Raw genomic sequence first — 17,679 nt, 5'->3', positions numbered from 1 at the left:
GAATACTATTATGCATTGCTTTAAAATATTTTTTCAGCCTTGGCAAAATGATTCTGAAATTCATCTGGAAAAAAGCTAATAGGCAATCATACCATGAAAAACCGAAAAGAAAGGAGAGAGATCAGCTTCGCCAAATATGAAAACATATCATGAAACTGCGGCAATTAAAACAATCTGACTGAGGCCAGAAACCCGTGGGAATGTAGTTTACCATAAAGTTGTATGCTAAATGCATGCAGGAGAGCCAATTCAACGAATGACAAGGAACTAGCCAACTGTTGTGAGAAAAATTAAAACTAGATTTTTAAAATATCAAAATAAATTTTATAGAGGTCTAACAGTTGAACTTAAAAGATGGAGCCACAGGGGTCTTTAAAGGAGGCAGAGGTAAATTTATTTATAAATGTGGAACAAGGAAATTTGATGAAATCATCAAGGAAAATTATTGATAAATGTGGTTGCATAAACAATCCAAAGCTGCCGCTGGGAAAAATTCCATAAACAAAATTAGAAAACAAACAAAAAATTTTTATAACCCATATAGGCTAATTCAATTATTCTTTCATTCACTCAACAACACCTGAATGCTTATCATGAGCCAGGTGTGGATCTATGTGATGGTGATACAATAATGAACAAGACAGATGAGATCCATGATTAAGAGTTTCTACTCCAGAAAAAGAGAAACCCACAAACAAGTGGGAAATATATCCATTTGTAATCCTATGCAGAGGATTGAACACACTGAGGTGAGACTCAGTTACAATTTTAGATCAAGGCTCAAGAAAGGTCTGAGGAGGTTGATAAGACTTCATCTAAACTAATGAGAAAAAAAAAACAAAACACAACAACCAAACAGAAAAAGAACTAAAGGATGGGAAGAGAAAATTCACAAAGTACAGATTGCTTATAAATTCAAAATGGTCATCATCTTCACACACAATCCAAGAAATATCGGAACAAGGAGAGAAAACTTTTCTATCATACTGGCAAAAACTAGAAAAGATTGACAGGGAATCAAGTACACTCAAGCACTTTGGTGGTACATCTAAATTAGTGAAAACCAATTTAGTTTTTGAAGGACAATTTAGCAACAACAATCAATGTAAAACATACACATCCTTTGAAGAACTGTTCAAAGATATACGTATAGAGATAGTCACAGTTGTATTACTGAAACAGTAAAAGTTCAAGAGAAAGTCTCTGCCCATTAATAAGGAACTGGACCAGAAAGTTAAACCATCTACATAATGGAATACAATGCAGGAGATACAAAGAATAAGGTAGATGGGAGAGAAGGAGAGGTACCTATGGGGGGATCTTTAAGATACATTAAGTAATAAAAGGTTCAGAGAACAAACTGATGGCTGCCAGAGTGGAGGGGTTTGGGGTTGGGCAAAATGGGTGAAGGCTCCCGGTTATGGAATGAACAAGTCATGGGAATAAAAAGTACAACATAAAAATACAGTCAATGATATATTTTTTAATTTTTTTAATGTTTATTTATTATTGAGAGACAGAGAGAGACAGAGCGTGAGCAGGGGAGGGGCAGAGAGAGAGAGGGAGACACAGAATCCGAAGCAGGATCCGGGCTCCGAGCTGTCAGCACAGAGCCCGACGCGGGGCTTGAACTCACACGCCGCGAGATCATGACCTGAGCCGAAGTCGGACACTTAACCAACTGAGACACCCAGGCACCCCCAGTCAATGATATTTTAATAGTGATGTACTGGGACAGAGGGTGGCCACACTTGTAATGTATAACATATAACATTATAAACTTATCAATTTACTAAGTTGTGCACCTAAAACTAATGTAACATTGTGTGTCAAATACTCAAAAAAAAAAATTTTTATGGGACAAATAAATAAAATAAATAGAAAAAAAGGTAGGTTCAGAGCACTTTTCTTGGGACTGTTCCGCGTGAATAGAAAAGATACACATATATCCATTTCAACTTTTATCTATAGATGTGTATCATATTTAAAACAATTTTATAAAAAGAAACATACACCAAAATGTTAACTGTGATTATCGCTGGGGAGAGAAGCGTGGAGTGCATGGGCAGGGCAGGAAGCTTTAACATCGTATATAATTTTTGCTTTCTGACTTTTAATCCATGTGCATATATTACTTTCTCATACCAACCACAGAGGTTTATCTGTGTGGGAGACCATTTCCGGCTCTGTAGGTTTTCCTCTATTTAAAAATCCTAATGAGGGCCACCTAAGCAGTTCAGTCAGTTGAGTCCAACTTTGGCTCAGGTCATGATCTCGTGGTTTGTGGGTTCGAGCCCCACATCGGGCTCTGCACTCCTTGGCATTCTCTCTCTCTCTTCTCTCTCTCTTCTCTCTCTCTCTCTCTCTCTCTCTGCCCTTCCCGCAGCTCTCTCCCTAAAAATAAATAAACAAACTTTAAAAAAAAAATCCTCATCAATTCATACAGTTTTTAATACATGAAGGTGCAAAAAAGCAAAAACACTACATTACGAAGCCAAGAACTGCCAGGCAGGAAGAAAGGGGGACGGGAAGAGAGTGACACGCATCATCCTATGACAGAGCAAGGCCAGGGAGAGGAGAAAACCCAGAGCAGGCGGGAAACCAGGGCAGAGCTGATGAGGCATCACCATGCAAGAACATTGGTCCAGATGGCAGCGGGGAGGCTCTGGCGTCACCGCACTCAGGGTTATTATTCTATATCTAGCAAAGCGTATTTACTAGGAAGAGGCTGGTTCTCCTTTGGTACCACGAAGGATAATTTCGACTAATTCATTTGTTCTGCTGAATTGATAGCCACTGCAGATGCATCTGCATGCCTTATAAACACATCCTCGGTTCATTTACTGGCTTCTCATACAGAAGTGCAATATCTAGTTGGACAGATACAAATAAGTGGTTCTTGTTCCAAGGGCTGAGCTTTGGACGTTAAGGAAATCAAAATGCCTTAAGCAGGAGGAATGTGACACACGGCATCTGAGGCGCTGTCAAGTCCTGTCCCGCTCCACACCGATTTGCTAAGCAGCGAGCGTTTTCCAGACACCTGGATTCATGCTGAAGGTACAGATGCAAACAGACACAGCTCCACCCTGAAGGAAGCCAAAGTGCAAGTGAGGGAGACAGACCCAGAAGCAACGATGAGACAGAGCCCAAAGAAATGTATTGCTGAACACCAGTTCAAGCAATAGGGCGTGGGGCTACAAAGGAAGGGATGCCGAGAAACAAGCAGTAAATGGTGCTGGGTGTGGCTCAACAATGCAAGCATGTCGTGAAGACTCCCAGAGGAAAGAGATCACGTCTCCCCACGCTTCCCACGTCTCCCTACGTTAACAGAGCTCCAACTTAAGAGGGCACTAAAGTAATAGGATAAATAAAATACCATTTTGGAGATGCTAACAGCAGAATCTGCTGTGAACATTGGCCAAAGTGGTGGGAGGAAATGCAGACAACACAGCCATCCATGCCTCTCCCTTTGCTCACGCTTCTGGGGTGTGTGTTGGGCGGGGGGGGTTGCTCTTGCCAGAGGACGGGCTACGGGGCTGGGGAGCTCTAAGGATCAGTGCCGGGGCCCAAGCTAACAGCAAGAAGTAGAGGGCTCACCACTTCCTGCCAGAGGTTGTAGAAATCACTTCTCTGTGGTCCATTGAACCAAAGGGTCAACCACACAACAGCCAGGTGTGTGAAAGTTGGGCACTGGAGAAACCTGATGAGGCCAGAAGGAAAGGGATACTCCAGAGGAAGGCTCTCGTGCAGTAACTGAAGACGAAGATAGGGTCATTTTGAAATCATGTCTGAATCCCAGTGAGGCGCGTTCCGACATGGTTCAGCTTGACCGCTTTATGTAAACATTGAAGTGCCATCACCTGGCCAGGACAAACTTTTCCCAGGAGAGGATGTTCTCTCAACTCAAGAGGAAGAGGACAGTGGAAGCAGGAGAGGTGATGTCATGAATGTTAAAGAACCCCTTCCTTTGAATGTTTTTTAATAGAAGAGAGAGAGCTCCAGGGGGAGGGGGCAGTTCAGAGAACTCCTGCTTTTGGGGCCCCCCACAGGAATACCTTTGCCCAGAAGGGCAAAGATGGCCTTCACTGGGGAACAAAGTGGAAACTACTTCAAGAAATTAAGAGGAGATAACCAAATCAGAGGAAGTAAATATTAATGGGTAAAGTAGGGGAGTCAAAAAATAGCAATAATGGGCATTCCCCTTTTACTAATTATTGTTAGTTCTAGCATTTTAATCTAAAGACATATGGACTTCCAGCTACTAATAATCATTGAATCACACAGCTCTCTCTCAGCCCAGAAATATTGCCTGTCAACTTTCTTCTTTTAAAAAAAATATTTCTCATAAAAGTTACTTATTCATTGTAGAAAGCGTAGAAAGTACAGAAGCGATAAAGCCAGACATAATAATCACTCATAAAATCTCTCTACTGATAACATGTCAGTGTATTTCCTTCATCTCTTGATTTATACACACAGATTATAACTTCCTATCAGCACCCCAGGTCGCATTATCACGTGCTTATCACGTGCCAGGCATTAAGATAAACTTTCTACAAGCTTTCTCTCCGCTGACCCTAGAAACAGTATCACGGGGCAAATAACTCTCGTACATAATAAAGCTTAGGGGGATGAAATAATCTGCACAAAGTACAAGAAGAAGAGGCAGCCTTCAAAATTCACCCAGAGTCTATTTTTAATAAAACTTATTTGTTTCATTTTTATATGGGTGATCACATTCCCATGTCATTAAAACACAGCAGTTGCAGGAGGGGAAGGAAAAAAAAAAAAAAAGAGGTTAGAGCGGGAGAGAGCCAAAGCATAAGAGACTCTTAAAAACTGAGAACAAGCTGAGGGTTGATGGGGGGTGGGAGGGAGGCGACGGTGGGTGATGGGTATTGAGGAGGGCATCTTTTGGGATGAGCACTGGGTGTTGTATGGAAACCAATTTGACAATAAACTTCATATATTGAAAAAAAATTTTTTTTAATTTAAAAAAATTAAAAAAAAAAAAACCACAGCAGTTGCGCCATGGTATTCTGAACTTCAAAATCCTCTCTTACCTCTTGAACAAATGGTTTCAAACTTTCCAGTAATATCATTTTGAAAATAAACAACACTGTATGTACACCTTGTGTTCATCTCTGACCTCTGATTATTTCCACACAACAAACTTACACCTTTTGTACCTAATACTTTCACATTTAGGAAACTATAATTTGATATTGTCAAAGAGCCCTTCAGTTCACCTCTTATACACAGCAGTACAAGGGAGTTTCAGATATTTTTAAACAGCTAATACCTTAAGCTCTCCTTGCCCCAGCACACACACAAATTATTATCCATATTCTGTAAAGCTTCTTGTTTAGTCTTGTGATTATTCTCATGGTTGAAATGTAGAAACAGTCTTTTCAAACCACCTCATTCCCCTGAAAATTTTATTGGAGTTGCACTAACCTCACAAATTAACTTGAACAGAACTATAGTTATGACAATATTGAATTTTACCACTCGGAACCATCACCCATCTCTATATTATTCAAACTGACACGATCATAGGAAAGTTCTGGGGTTTTTTCTTGGCTTATTCACTTTTTTTTTTTTTTGGAAGGGAGGGAATGGAGTAATTTCTTTACATAGTTGCCTTTTGATAAGGACTTTTTATTCTATTATATTTTCTAATTAATGTTTGCTGATATTTGAGAAAGTTGTTGATTCCTCTATTTTATAACCAATTCTTTTATTTCATTTGTTCTAATCATTTTTCAGTAGACTCTCTTAGGCTGTACAGGCAAATTGCTCTCACCCAAAAATAATAACTTATTTCCAATAATTAGAAAAGGTCCGTTTTGTATTTTTGCCTTATCAAGTTAGCTAAAACAATTCCCAAACTTTGTTCCACGCTATGTTAAGAGTTTTCAGCTTTAAAAAAAATTTTTTTTCCATCAAATAACTTTAACCCATGAAGCACTAGGTTAGAATTTCCAGAACAATACTGGTTGGTAGTAGGTGTTGCAGATATCCTGATACTGTTTAGTGCTCTAATATTTCACCATTGAATTAATGTTGGTTATTGGTTTGGAAAACTATATGTATGTTAACACAATCTTTTAAATATCTAGTTCATGATAATTTTTTTGTTGTTGTTAATTAGTAGTAAAGATTAAAATTTATCAATGCTTGTTTTTGTTGTTGTTGTTGCTAAAATCCAATGGATTTTCTTTCATAACCTACCCTACTGGAGAGAAAAGATATAAAAAGTTATAACATATAGCTAGTCATCTTTATGTTCTTAGAATAAACCTTACTTTGCCTTAGTAAATTATCTAAGAGAAAAAAATATCATTAACTAAAGTTTTCTTTCAAATGTTAATTTCTACAAGTTTCCATGTTTGTGCTCCCTTTATCAGGCTGTGACATATAGAGATTCGAGTTCAATATTAATTCTACATTAATCTCTTTCCTTGCTCAAAAACCATTTGTAAAGCATAGGGAAAAAAAACTGTTCCTTGAAAATTCCAATGAACTTGCCTGTAAAATTTTCCAAGTTTAGCTTGTTGAGGGAGAGTAATTCTCATAAAACTTTGCAGATCACATGCATTTGCAATTGTCTGTATGTATTTTAACTCTGAGTCATTTTAGAGTTTTATATTTTCCTATAAAATCTTTCACTTAATCCACATATTCAAATTATTAGCATACCATTATCTCTAGTAATATAAGCTTAATCTTTTCCAAATGTACGGTCCTGGCTCCTCATTTCTAATGTTGCGTATTTGCATTTTTACTCATCTCTTCTTGATTGGACTTGCCATAGATTTATTCATTTTGCGACCTTATCAAAAAACAAACTGTTGGATTTTTACAACAGCTGTTTCTTGAGGTTGTTATTAATGTATGTTTCTTATCTTAATTACTTCCTTCAGTGTCGTTTATTGTTCTTGTTCTAAATTCTTAGATTGGGTGCTTAATTCATTTCTTTTTCAGTACTGATTGGATTTAAAAGCTATGATTTTTCCTTTCTGAGTACAACATCTCAAAATACAACTTTGCAAGCACGCCCCATAAAATGCTCTCATAATTTTTTGATATATTCTACAATAATTCTCTCTGCCACCCAATTATTTCAGTGTTTTCTTACTTTTTGGCTTGTTTTTACTTTCCAAATGGCTACACAGAAGTCAATAAACATGCAAAATCGGTACGTGCAACTGGCCTATCAGAAGTTTAAGTTCCTGAATGGTAGGAAGGAGGCAGGATAACTTACACAGGGAAACAAGTGTGTAGGATAAACTGGACTGAGTTAGCTGTGCTTCTGAAAGAGCTCCAGGAGGGAATACTGAGGTGGTCATTAAGAGGATGAGTTGGAGAAGTGCAGTGAGAGCAGCTAGGAACGGGGCCCTTTCTCCTCCCACACTTGCACTACACAGGAGACAGCACGGACATGGCCCACTGGCTAACCAGTGAATAGAGGAGGGGTGTCTGGGCTCAGAGAAACGGGACGATGTCCCTGACGCCTACTGACTATAGGAGGAAAAGAGGCTACTCCTCCCAGAAGCCGAGCTCCCACATACCCCACTTGACAGCACGCCCAAAGAAAGAAGATAACCAAGAATCGTACATTTAAGAAGGAAAACCACAGGAGATAAAACTTAAAATGGAAAGGAAAAGAGTACAGTTAAAATAGTAAATCGAAAACTTTAATGTTGGTGTAATTACCCTCAATGAAGAGACTAGAAAGAATATGGCACTGTTAAAACATAACATGGTCATGAACAAATCAGCAATCTTGGTAAAGAAACAAATTCAATACATGTGCCAAATAAGCAGAATGGAAACTTATGAAATAAATTAGTGAGCTGGATGATCTAATCAAAGATTTCTCCCAGAACGCAATGAAAAAGGCCAAACGGACAGAAAGTATCAGGAAAACAATTAAGATATATAAAGAACAGATTTCCAAAATCCATTTGATACACATCCCAGAAATAAAGAACAGAGACGATAGAGTAGAATAAACATAAAAGAGACATTTCCCTAAAGTGAGATATATATTTTGAAATTAAATGGGTCAAAGGTCATACAAGATTAAAAATAAAAACACTTAGGTGGAGGGGCCAAGATAGCAGAACAGCATGGAAGTTTTTTTTGTGTGTCTCTCATCCCTGAAATACAGCCAGATCAACACTAAACCATCCTGCACACCTAGAAAACTGATTTGAGGATTAACACAACAATCCGCACAACCTGAACCACAGAACTCTGCAGGTACCAGCAGCATGGAGAGGTGAACCAGGGGAGACAGCCGCAGAGGGCAGGGACCTGTTTTTGCTTGCAGAGAGAGGACAGAGAGAGGGGTGAGCATGGAAAGCACCCCCCTCACTGCCCCCCACCCCCCACCCCTCACCCAAAAGCGGCTAGAGAGAAAAGAAAGAATACACAAGGCACTGGGAAAAAAAGGGAGAAAGGAGAAAGGAGAGAGTTTAAATCCCATTAAGACTCTATAAACAGGGAGTGCAGAGTCTGAAACTCCGCAGCTCGATACTGGTGGTGCTCTGGTGGGAAGGGCAAATCTCCAGGAGCAGAGAGCCAGGTCCGAGGGGTCCTCAGGCCACACGGGCAGAGGCAGTTGCCCTGCTGGGAGAGTATCTGGTAGAGGCTATTCAGCAGCCCCACAGGAAAAGGTCCCAGTGAACCCCAGAGAACAGCCACATTACCTGGTGCTGGAACAAGGACATTAAGGGGGAAACCTGGCACCAGATGTGTGTTGAGATTTTCCATAACCCCCAAAACACCGCTGCTACATGATCGTGGAACTTTTTCTTGAGTGGGCTAGCACCCAGCCGCAGTCTCTGGACATCAGCAGCGCGGTCTCCCAAATGTTCCTGGGGGTTGGCTGGTACTCGGCTATTGCTTAGTGAGACGCTCCCATAGAGGGACTGAGCAGGTCAAAGCCACAGTCCCTCAGAGGTGAGGGGTTGGGAAACTCAGCCGCAGCTGAGATAAAACTTAGGAGGGAAGTGCCGCCTGGCAACCTAACAGATTGGTCACAGACAGTGTAGAAGCGGGGAGTGGATGGAAGCCAGAGACAAAAGAGCATGATTGCTGGTTGAGGAGAGCAAAGAGTTCTAATACTAGAGACTGGGTAGCTGGGTGACGCCATTTTTCCCCCTCCCACACATGCGCATACACATCTTACAGGCGCCACAACAATCCACCCCAGTAAGCTGAGCAGCACCATCTAGTGGAGAATGGGGCCATTACACTAAGCCCTGCCCAACTTGGCCAACCTTGCTCTTCAGGAACAACACAAGTCTCTCCACCTGCTTAGTTTATGGACTACAAAGTGCTTCATAGTTCGACTTCTAGGGGAAATTGATGTAATTTCAATTGTACTTCAGTTTGTTTGCTGGTCCATCTATTCAATTTTTTTTTCTTTTCTTTTCTTATACTTGAATACAGAAAGAGAAAAAATTTATTTTTTATTCCCATTTCTAAAAATATTTTTCTTTATTTTTTTTCCACTAAATGTTTTCCTTTTTTGTAAATATTTCAAATTCTATTTTTATACTGCCACAATTTCATTTTTTTCTATTACACTGTATTCATTTTTTCAAATTTTCAAACATTTTCCTTTTTTTTCCTTTTCTTATCTTTCCCTTTATTCTCTAATCTATCAAGCTCCTTTCAACAACCAGACCATAACACACCTAAGATCAAGCATCCTTTATTTGATTTATTTTGTGTTGTTTTTAATTTTTTAATTTTTTAATTTTAATTTTTTTTACCTTATTAATTCCTTTTCTTCCTTCAAAATGACAAAGTGAAGGAATTCACCCCAAAAAAAGAATAGGAAGAAGCAATGACAGCCAAGGACTTAATCAACACAGATACAAGCAAGATGTCTGAACCAGAATTTAGAATCACAATAATAAGAATACTAGCTGGGGTTGAAAACAGATTAGAATCCCTTTCTGTAGAGATAAAAGAAGTAAAAGCTAATCAGGATGAAATAAAAAATGCTATAACTGAGCTGTAATCTCCATGGATGCTGCAGCAGCAAGGATGGATAAGGCAGAACAGTGAATCAGTGATATAGAGGACAAACTCATGGAGAACAATAAAGCAGAAAAAAAGAGGGAGACTAAGGCAAAACAGCATGATTTAAGAATTAGAGAAATCAGTGACATTAAAAAGGAACAACATCGGAATCATAGGAGCCCCAGAAAATGAAGAGAGAGAAAAAGGGGTAGAAGGGTTATGAGGGAAAATCATAGAGGAAAACTTTCCTAACCTAGGGAAAGACACAGACATCAAAATCCAGGAAGCACAGAGGACTCCCATTAGATCCAACAAAAACCAAACATCAACAAAGCATATCACTTCAAAATTCACAAAATACTCAGTCAAGGAAAGAATCACGAGAGCAGCAAGGGAAAAACAGTCTTTAACCTACAAGGGAAGACAGATCGGGTTCAGAGCAGGCCTATCCATGGAAACCTGGCAGGCCAGAAAGGAGTGGCAGGATATATTCAATGTGCTGAATCAGAGACATATGCAGCCAAGAATTCTTTACCTAGCAAGGCTGTCATTCAAAATAGAGGGGGAGATTAAAAGTTTCCCAGACAAACAAAAATTAAAGGAGTTCGTAGCCACTAAACCAGCCCTGCAAGAGATTTTAAGGGGGACTCTCTGAAGGGAGAAAAGACTGGGGGGTGAGGGGGGATGATGGGAAGCAACAAAGACTAGAAAGGACCAGAGACCACCACCAGAAACTCCAACTCTACAGGCAACATAATGGCAATAAATTCATATCTTTCAGTACTCACTCTAAATGTCAATGGACTAAATGTTCCAATCAAAAGACACAGGGTAACAGAATGGATAAGGAAACAAGATCCATCTATGTGCTGTTTACAAGAGACCCACTTTAGACCTAAAGACACTTTCAGGTTGAAAGTAAGGGGATGGAGAACCATCTATCATGCTAATGGTCACCAAAAGAAAGCCAGACTAGCCATACTTATATCAGACAATCTAGAATTTAAAATAAAGACTGTAAAAAGAGATAAAGAAGGGCATTATATAATTAAGGGGTCTATCCTCCAAGAAGACCTAACAATTGTAAACATTTATGCTCCAAATGTGAAAGCACCCAAATATATAATTAATCACAAACATAAAGAAACTCATTGATAATAATACCATCATAGTAGGGGACTTCAACACCCCACTTACAACAATGGACAGATCATCTAAACAGAAAATCAACAAGGAAACAATGGCTTTGAATGACACACTGGGCCAGATGGACTTAACAGATATATTCAGAACTCTTCTTCCTAAAGCAGTGGAATACACATTCTTCTCCAGTGCCCTTGGAACATTCTCCAGAATATATCACATACTGGGACACAAAGCAGCCCTCAACAAGTACAAAAAGATTGAGATCATACCATGCATATTTTCAGACCACAATGCTATGAAACTCAAAACCAACCACAAGAAAAAGTGTAGAAAAGTAACAAATACTTAGCAACTAAAGACCAACCTACTAAGAAATGAATGGTCTAACCAAGAAGTTAAAGAAGAAATTAAAAAGTACATAGACCCAATTAAAATGATAACACCACAGCCCAAAACCTCTGGGACACAGCAAAGGCAGTTATAAGAGGGAAGTTTACAGCAATCCAGGCCTTCCTACAGAAGGAAGAAAGGTCATAGATACACAACTAACCTTACACCTTAAAAAGCTGGAAAAAGAATAGCAAATAAAACCCCAAACCAGCAGAAGACAGGAAATAATAAAGATTAGAGCAGAAATCAATGCTACCAAAACCAAAAAAAAAAAAAAAAAAAATGATAGAACATATCAATGAAACCAGGAGCTGGTTCTTTCAAAGAATTAACAAAATTGATAAACCCCTAGCCAGTATGATCAGAAAGAAAAAGGAAAGGACCTAATAAATAAAAAGCAAGATTTAAAGAGGAGAGATCACAGCCAACACAGCAGAAATACAAACAATAACAAGAGAATATTATGAGCAATTATATGCCAATAAAATGGACAATCTGGAAGAAATGGACAAATTCCTAGAAACATATACACTACCAAAACTGAAACAGGAAGAAATAGAAAATTTGAACAGACCCATAACCAGTAAGGAAATCAAATTAGTAATCAAAAATCTGCCAAAAAACAAGAGTCCAGGGCCAGATGGCTTTCCAGGGGAATTCTACCAAACATTTAAAGAAGAGTTAACACCTATTCTCTTGAAGCTGTTCCAAAAAATAGAAATGAAACGAAAACTTCCAAACTCTTTCTATGAAGCCAGCATTACCTTGATTCCAAAACCAGACAAAGACCTCACTAAAAAGGAGAACTATAGACTAATTTTCCTGATGAACATGGATGCAAAAACCCTCAACAAGATACTAGCCAACTGCATTCAACAATACATTAAAAAAATTATTCACCATGACCAAGTGGAATTTATACCTGGGATGCAGGGCTGGTTCAATAACCGCAAAACAATTACTGTGATTCATCACATCAATAAAAGAAAGGACAGTGCTCGCTTTGGCAGCACATATACTAAAATAAAAGAAAGGACAAGAACCACATGATCCTCTCAATAAATGCAGAGAAAGCATTTGACAAAACACAGCATCCTTTCTTGATACAAATCCTCAAGAAAGTAGGGATAGAAGGACCATAACTCGAGATCATAAAAGCCAAATATGGAAGACCCACTGCTAATACCATCCTCAATGGGGAAAAACTAAGAGCTTAAGGTCTCAGTTCCATAAGGTCAGGAACAAGACAGGAATGCCCACTCTCACCACTGTTATTCAACATAGTATTGGAAGCCTTAGCCTCAGCAATCAGACAACACAAAGAAATAAAAGGCATCCAAATCGGCCAGGAGGAGGTCAAACGTTCACTCTTCGCAGATGACATGATACTCAATATGAAAAACCCAAAAGATGTCACCAAAAAACTGCTAGAACTGATCCATTAATTCAGCAAAGTTTCAGGATATAAAATCAATGCACAAAAATCTGTTGCATTCCTATACACCATTAATGCAGCAACAGAAAGAGAAACCAAGGAATTGATCCCATTTACAATTGCACCAAAACCCACAAAATATCTAGGAATAAATCTAACCAAATAAGTGAAAAATCTACACACTAAAAACTATAGAAAGCTTATGAAAGAAATTGAAGAAGACACACACACACACACACACACACACACACACACACACACACACAAAAGGAAAAATATTCCATGTTCCTGGATAGGAAGAACAAATATTGTTAAAATGTCAATACTACCCAAAGCAATCTACATATTCAATGCAATCCCTATCAAAATAACACCAGCATTCTTCACAGAGCTAGTACAAACAATCCTAAAATTTGTATGGAACCAGAAAAGACCCTGAATAGCCAAAGAAGTCTTGAAAAAGAAAACCAAAGCTGGAGGTGTCACAATCCCAGACTTCAAACTGTATTACAAAGCTGTAATCATCAAGACAGTATTGTACTGGCACAAAAACAGACACTCAGATCAATGGAACAGAATAGAGAACCCAGAAATGGACCCACAAATGTATGGCCAACTCATCTTTGACAAAGCAGGAAAGAATACCCAATGGAATAAAGACAGTCTCTTCAGCAAGTGGTGCTGGGAAAACTGAACAGCGACATAGAAGAATAAACCTGGGCCACTTTCTTACACCATACACAAAAATAAACTCAAAATGGATGAAAGACCTAAATGTAAGATAGGAATCCATCAAAATCCTCGAGGAGAAACCAGGCAAAAACCTCTTTGACCCTGGCTGCAGCAACTTCTTATTCAATATGTCTCCAGAGGCAAGGGCCACCAAAACAAAAATGAACTACTGGGACCTCATCAAAATAAAAAGCTTCCACAAAGCCAAGGAAGCAATCAGCAAAACCAAAAGGCAACTTACAGAATGGGAGAAGATATTTGCAAAGGACATATCAGATAAAGGGTTAGTATCCAAAATCTATAGAGAAGTTATGAAACTCAACACCCGAAAAACAAACAATCCAGGGAAGAAATGGGCAAAAGACATGAATAGACACTTCTCCAAAGAAGACATCCAGATGGCCAACCGACACATGAAAAAATGCTCAACATCACTCATCATCAGGGAAATACAAATCAAAACCACAATGAGATACCACCTCACACCTGTCAGAATGGCTAACATTAACAAGTCAGGCAACAACAGATGTTGGGGAGGATGCGGAAAAAGAGGATCTCTTTTGCACTGCTGGTGGCAATGCAAGCTGGTGCAGCCACTCTGGAAAACAGTATGGAGTTTGCTCAAAAAATTAAAAATAGAACCACCCTATGACCCAGCAATTGCACTACAAGGTATTTATCCAAGGGATACAGGTATGCTGTTTCAAAGGGGCACATACACCCCAATGTTTATAGCAGAAATATCTACAATAGCCAAGGTATGGAAAGAGCCCAAATATCCATCAATGTATGAATGGATAAAGAAGATGTGGTATGTGTGTGTGTGTGTGTGTGTGTGTGTGTGTGTGTGTGTGTGTGTGTGGAGTATTACTTGGCAATCAAAAAGAATGAAATCTTGCCATTTGCAACTATGTGGATGGAACTAGAAGGTATTATGCTAAGAGAAATTAGTCAGAAAAGGACAAATATCATATGACTTCACTCATATGAGGACTTTAAGATACAAAACAGGTGAACATAAGGGAAGGGAAGCAAAAATAATATAAAAACAGGGAGGAAGACAAAAGATAAGAGACTCTTAAATGAACAAACAGAGGGTTGCTGGAGGGGTTGTGTGTGGGGGGGAATGGGCTAAATGGGTAATGGGCTTAAGGAATCTACTCCTGAAATCATTGTTGCACCATGTGCTAACTAACTTGGATGTAAATTATAAAAAATAAATAAATTATAGAAAGTAAAAAATAAAATAATAAAAACACTGAAATTTCTTACTACTGGGGAAGGGAGCCAGGGGAAAGGAAGGAGGAGAGGAAAGAAAAGAGGAAAGGTAAATAAATGGAACAGAGAAAATTCAAAGAATCAAAAAAAAAAATAAAGAACAGAAAACAAGAAAATATAGCTACAAAGTAAATTATGTACCAAGAATATGTGCAAAAGCACTAGTAATCACAATAAATGAGAATATACTAAATTAAAAGAGACTATGATACTGGGTAAAAAAAAATCAGCCACTTTTTATCACTAGAAATATAATTTAAACCAAATGACACAGAGAGGTTCAAATTAAGTGATAGAAAAAGATATCGCCAAATTCTAACAAAAAAGCTAGCAGAGAAAATATTAGAATCAGACAAAATAAAAAGACAAAAAAAGAAATAAAGCTGAAAATCACCGAATAGGAAGACTAGTCCATTTCATATTGATAAAAATCTGAACTAAATGACAGGTTTCCTGTAAGTCTCATTGGTTGGAACTATTTCCTATGTCCATAGCTGAACCAATCACATTGAGGAGAATGGAACTCCCAGGAGCAGTTAGACCTTTTGGGATTGGATCCCTGGAACCGGGAAGTGCCTGCCTTCTCTGAAACATGGCCCATGCCAAGTAAAATGTATACTGAGGGAAAAAAAAATCAGCATTTTAAGAGAAAGGCAGGCAATCGATAGCATTCAATACATCACCCTGAAGTTATCACAACACACAATTTATCCCTTCACAGCATTCATTACTACAAAGTGATTGATCACTATAAATTTAAAAATATAGTGTTTTATTTCTCTGTCTCCTTTTAATTGTCTATCTCCTCCATTAAAAAGTAAACTTTGGGAGGTTAGGGTTCTGGTCTATCCTGCTCTAGCATCTTACAAAAGACTCCAAATAAAATAGGAGCTCAATACATGTTTGTTGATTGGCTGGCTGGCTGGCTGGCTGAATACTGGGATAGATTACTCTGAGGTAGATCCACCAGAGTAATAGAGTGAAAAAAAAAGCCAGAAAAGGAAAGCTTTAAAGTGGTATTAAATACTGTTACAGAGTTAGAGAGAGAGACAGGGATTGCAAAAGACCACTGAATTGAATGGTCAGAAGGGATTTACCTTTGGAGAGCAGTTTCAGTATGATCATTGCTAAATATAAACCAGAACATAAGGAACAAAGGGCAAAATGGCTAATAAATATGTGATTACAGGAAGATTACCTTTGTCTTTGTCTTTTTTTTCTGGTAGAAGCAGAAAAGATAGTATCTCTGAGGATAGCAGAATCAAGGAAGGGGTTATTTTAGAAAGGCAAGAGTAAGTGTAACTGTTCACATACACACACACACACAAAGTAGTGAAAAGAGAACATATTGAGTGTATAGGGGGAAAGGGGAATTATAAAAAAATTTCTAGAAGAAACTGAATCAAATGTAAAATATTGAAAGGGTAACTTTAAAGAAGAACCTACTGTTCCCAGAGTAATGAAAGAATATGAAAGAGACACAGAACAAAATAAATGTGCTATCATCTCAACCTAACCTAGGTTATTTGCTGATGACTCACTTCATAGGGGGAATTCACTAAATATTTGTTGAATGAATGAAAAGAACACACACATGAATAGATGTGATGTTATACATGTTTTTTTTCCCTGTATCTTCTTACCATAAACATGATCCTTATTTTTTTGAGCTAAATCATTGAAGTGATACGGAATGAGACTCTACCAATCAAGAAATGCCCTTCTGTGGACATGTAAATAATAGAGCGGAAAAAAGAAGAGAAATAAAAATAAGGTAAATACCTTTATGTATTCTACTGATACTGAAAACTCTAATGATGGAATTATGTGTATGTCAAAGTTATTCATTTTACTGAAAGCTACAGTAAGTAAAGGGAAATAATTTATGCAAAAGAAACATACGCTCAGTCAATAACCAGAAAATATGTATGTATCAATATTTGTCTAACTCTAGAAGAAAAACAAGATTAAGAAATAAAAAGCTTAATTCTCACTGTTTAAAATAACTGCTCAACCTGAAAATTAAATCCCAGATCTGATTTTCTAATCTGTTGAGCATTCTCTTTGTGAAATGTTCTACTTTTAATGGTTTTCACGTTCCAAATATGCCCCCAAACTTTATAAAGTACTATTTAAAATTCACTAGAAGTTATTTTTATATAAATCATATCCTACGCTGACTTCACAATATTCTCGTCAGTATCTAAACACCTCAGGACTTGATATTGACTTCAGAGGTCACAGAAACAGACTAACATTTACCTATCACTTGACAGACATTATTGAAAATACACCACGAGTATATACCAGACTTAGCTTCTATGTCCTAATTACTGCTGACTGTTACTATAATATTATTTAATTGTGCTTTCATTATGAGGTCTTTGTCAAAACAAAGATATTAAAAAAAACACGAAGGAATAAAAATGTTTTCTGGTTTCTTCCTTTTTTACATAGTAACTTAATAACTAAATACACAACTTACATTATTTCCTTCAATGATTTAATTATTACCTCCTATGCACAAAGCAGTTGAGTGACACAGTCATTTAGACTGCATGCTGGCAGAAACAACAAACAAGGAAGGGGTGGACCACTGTTGGAAGGAGGGTAGCACTTAGAAGGGTCAAATTATAGCAGTGACGATACATACAGCC

At 38.0% G+C, this 17,679-nt stretch overlaps 1 protein-coding gene across 3 annotated transcripts in view; it reads right to left on the bottom strand.

Moving 5' to 3' along the window:
* EPSTI1 (epithelial stromal interaction 1) overlaps positions 1 to 17,679 on the bottom strand; it is a 97,679-nt gene that overhangs the window by 16,235 nt on the left and 63,765 nt on the right. The gene's annotated exons all lie outside the window — the stretch shown is intronic.

Source organism: Panthera tigris, chromosome A1, assembly GCF_018350195.1.
Source record: "Panthera tigris isolate Pti1 chromosome A1, P.tigris_Pti1_mat1.1, whole genome shotgun sequence".
NCBI classification, from domain to species: Eukaryota; Metazoa; Chordata; class Mammalia; order Carnivora; family Felidae; genus Panthera; species Panthera tigris.
The sequence above is the reverse complement of the archived record's forward strand: the minus strand, read 5'-3'. Positions and strand labels throughout refer to the sequence as shown.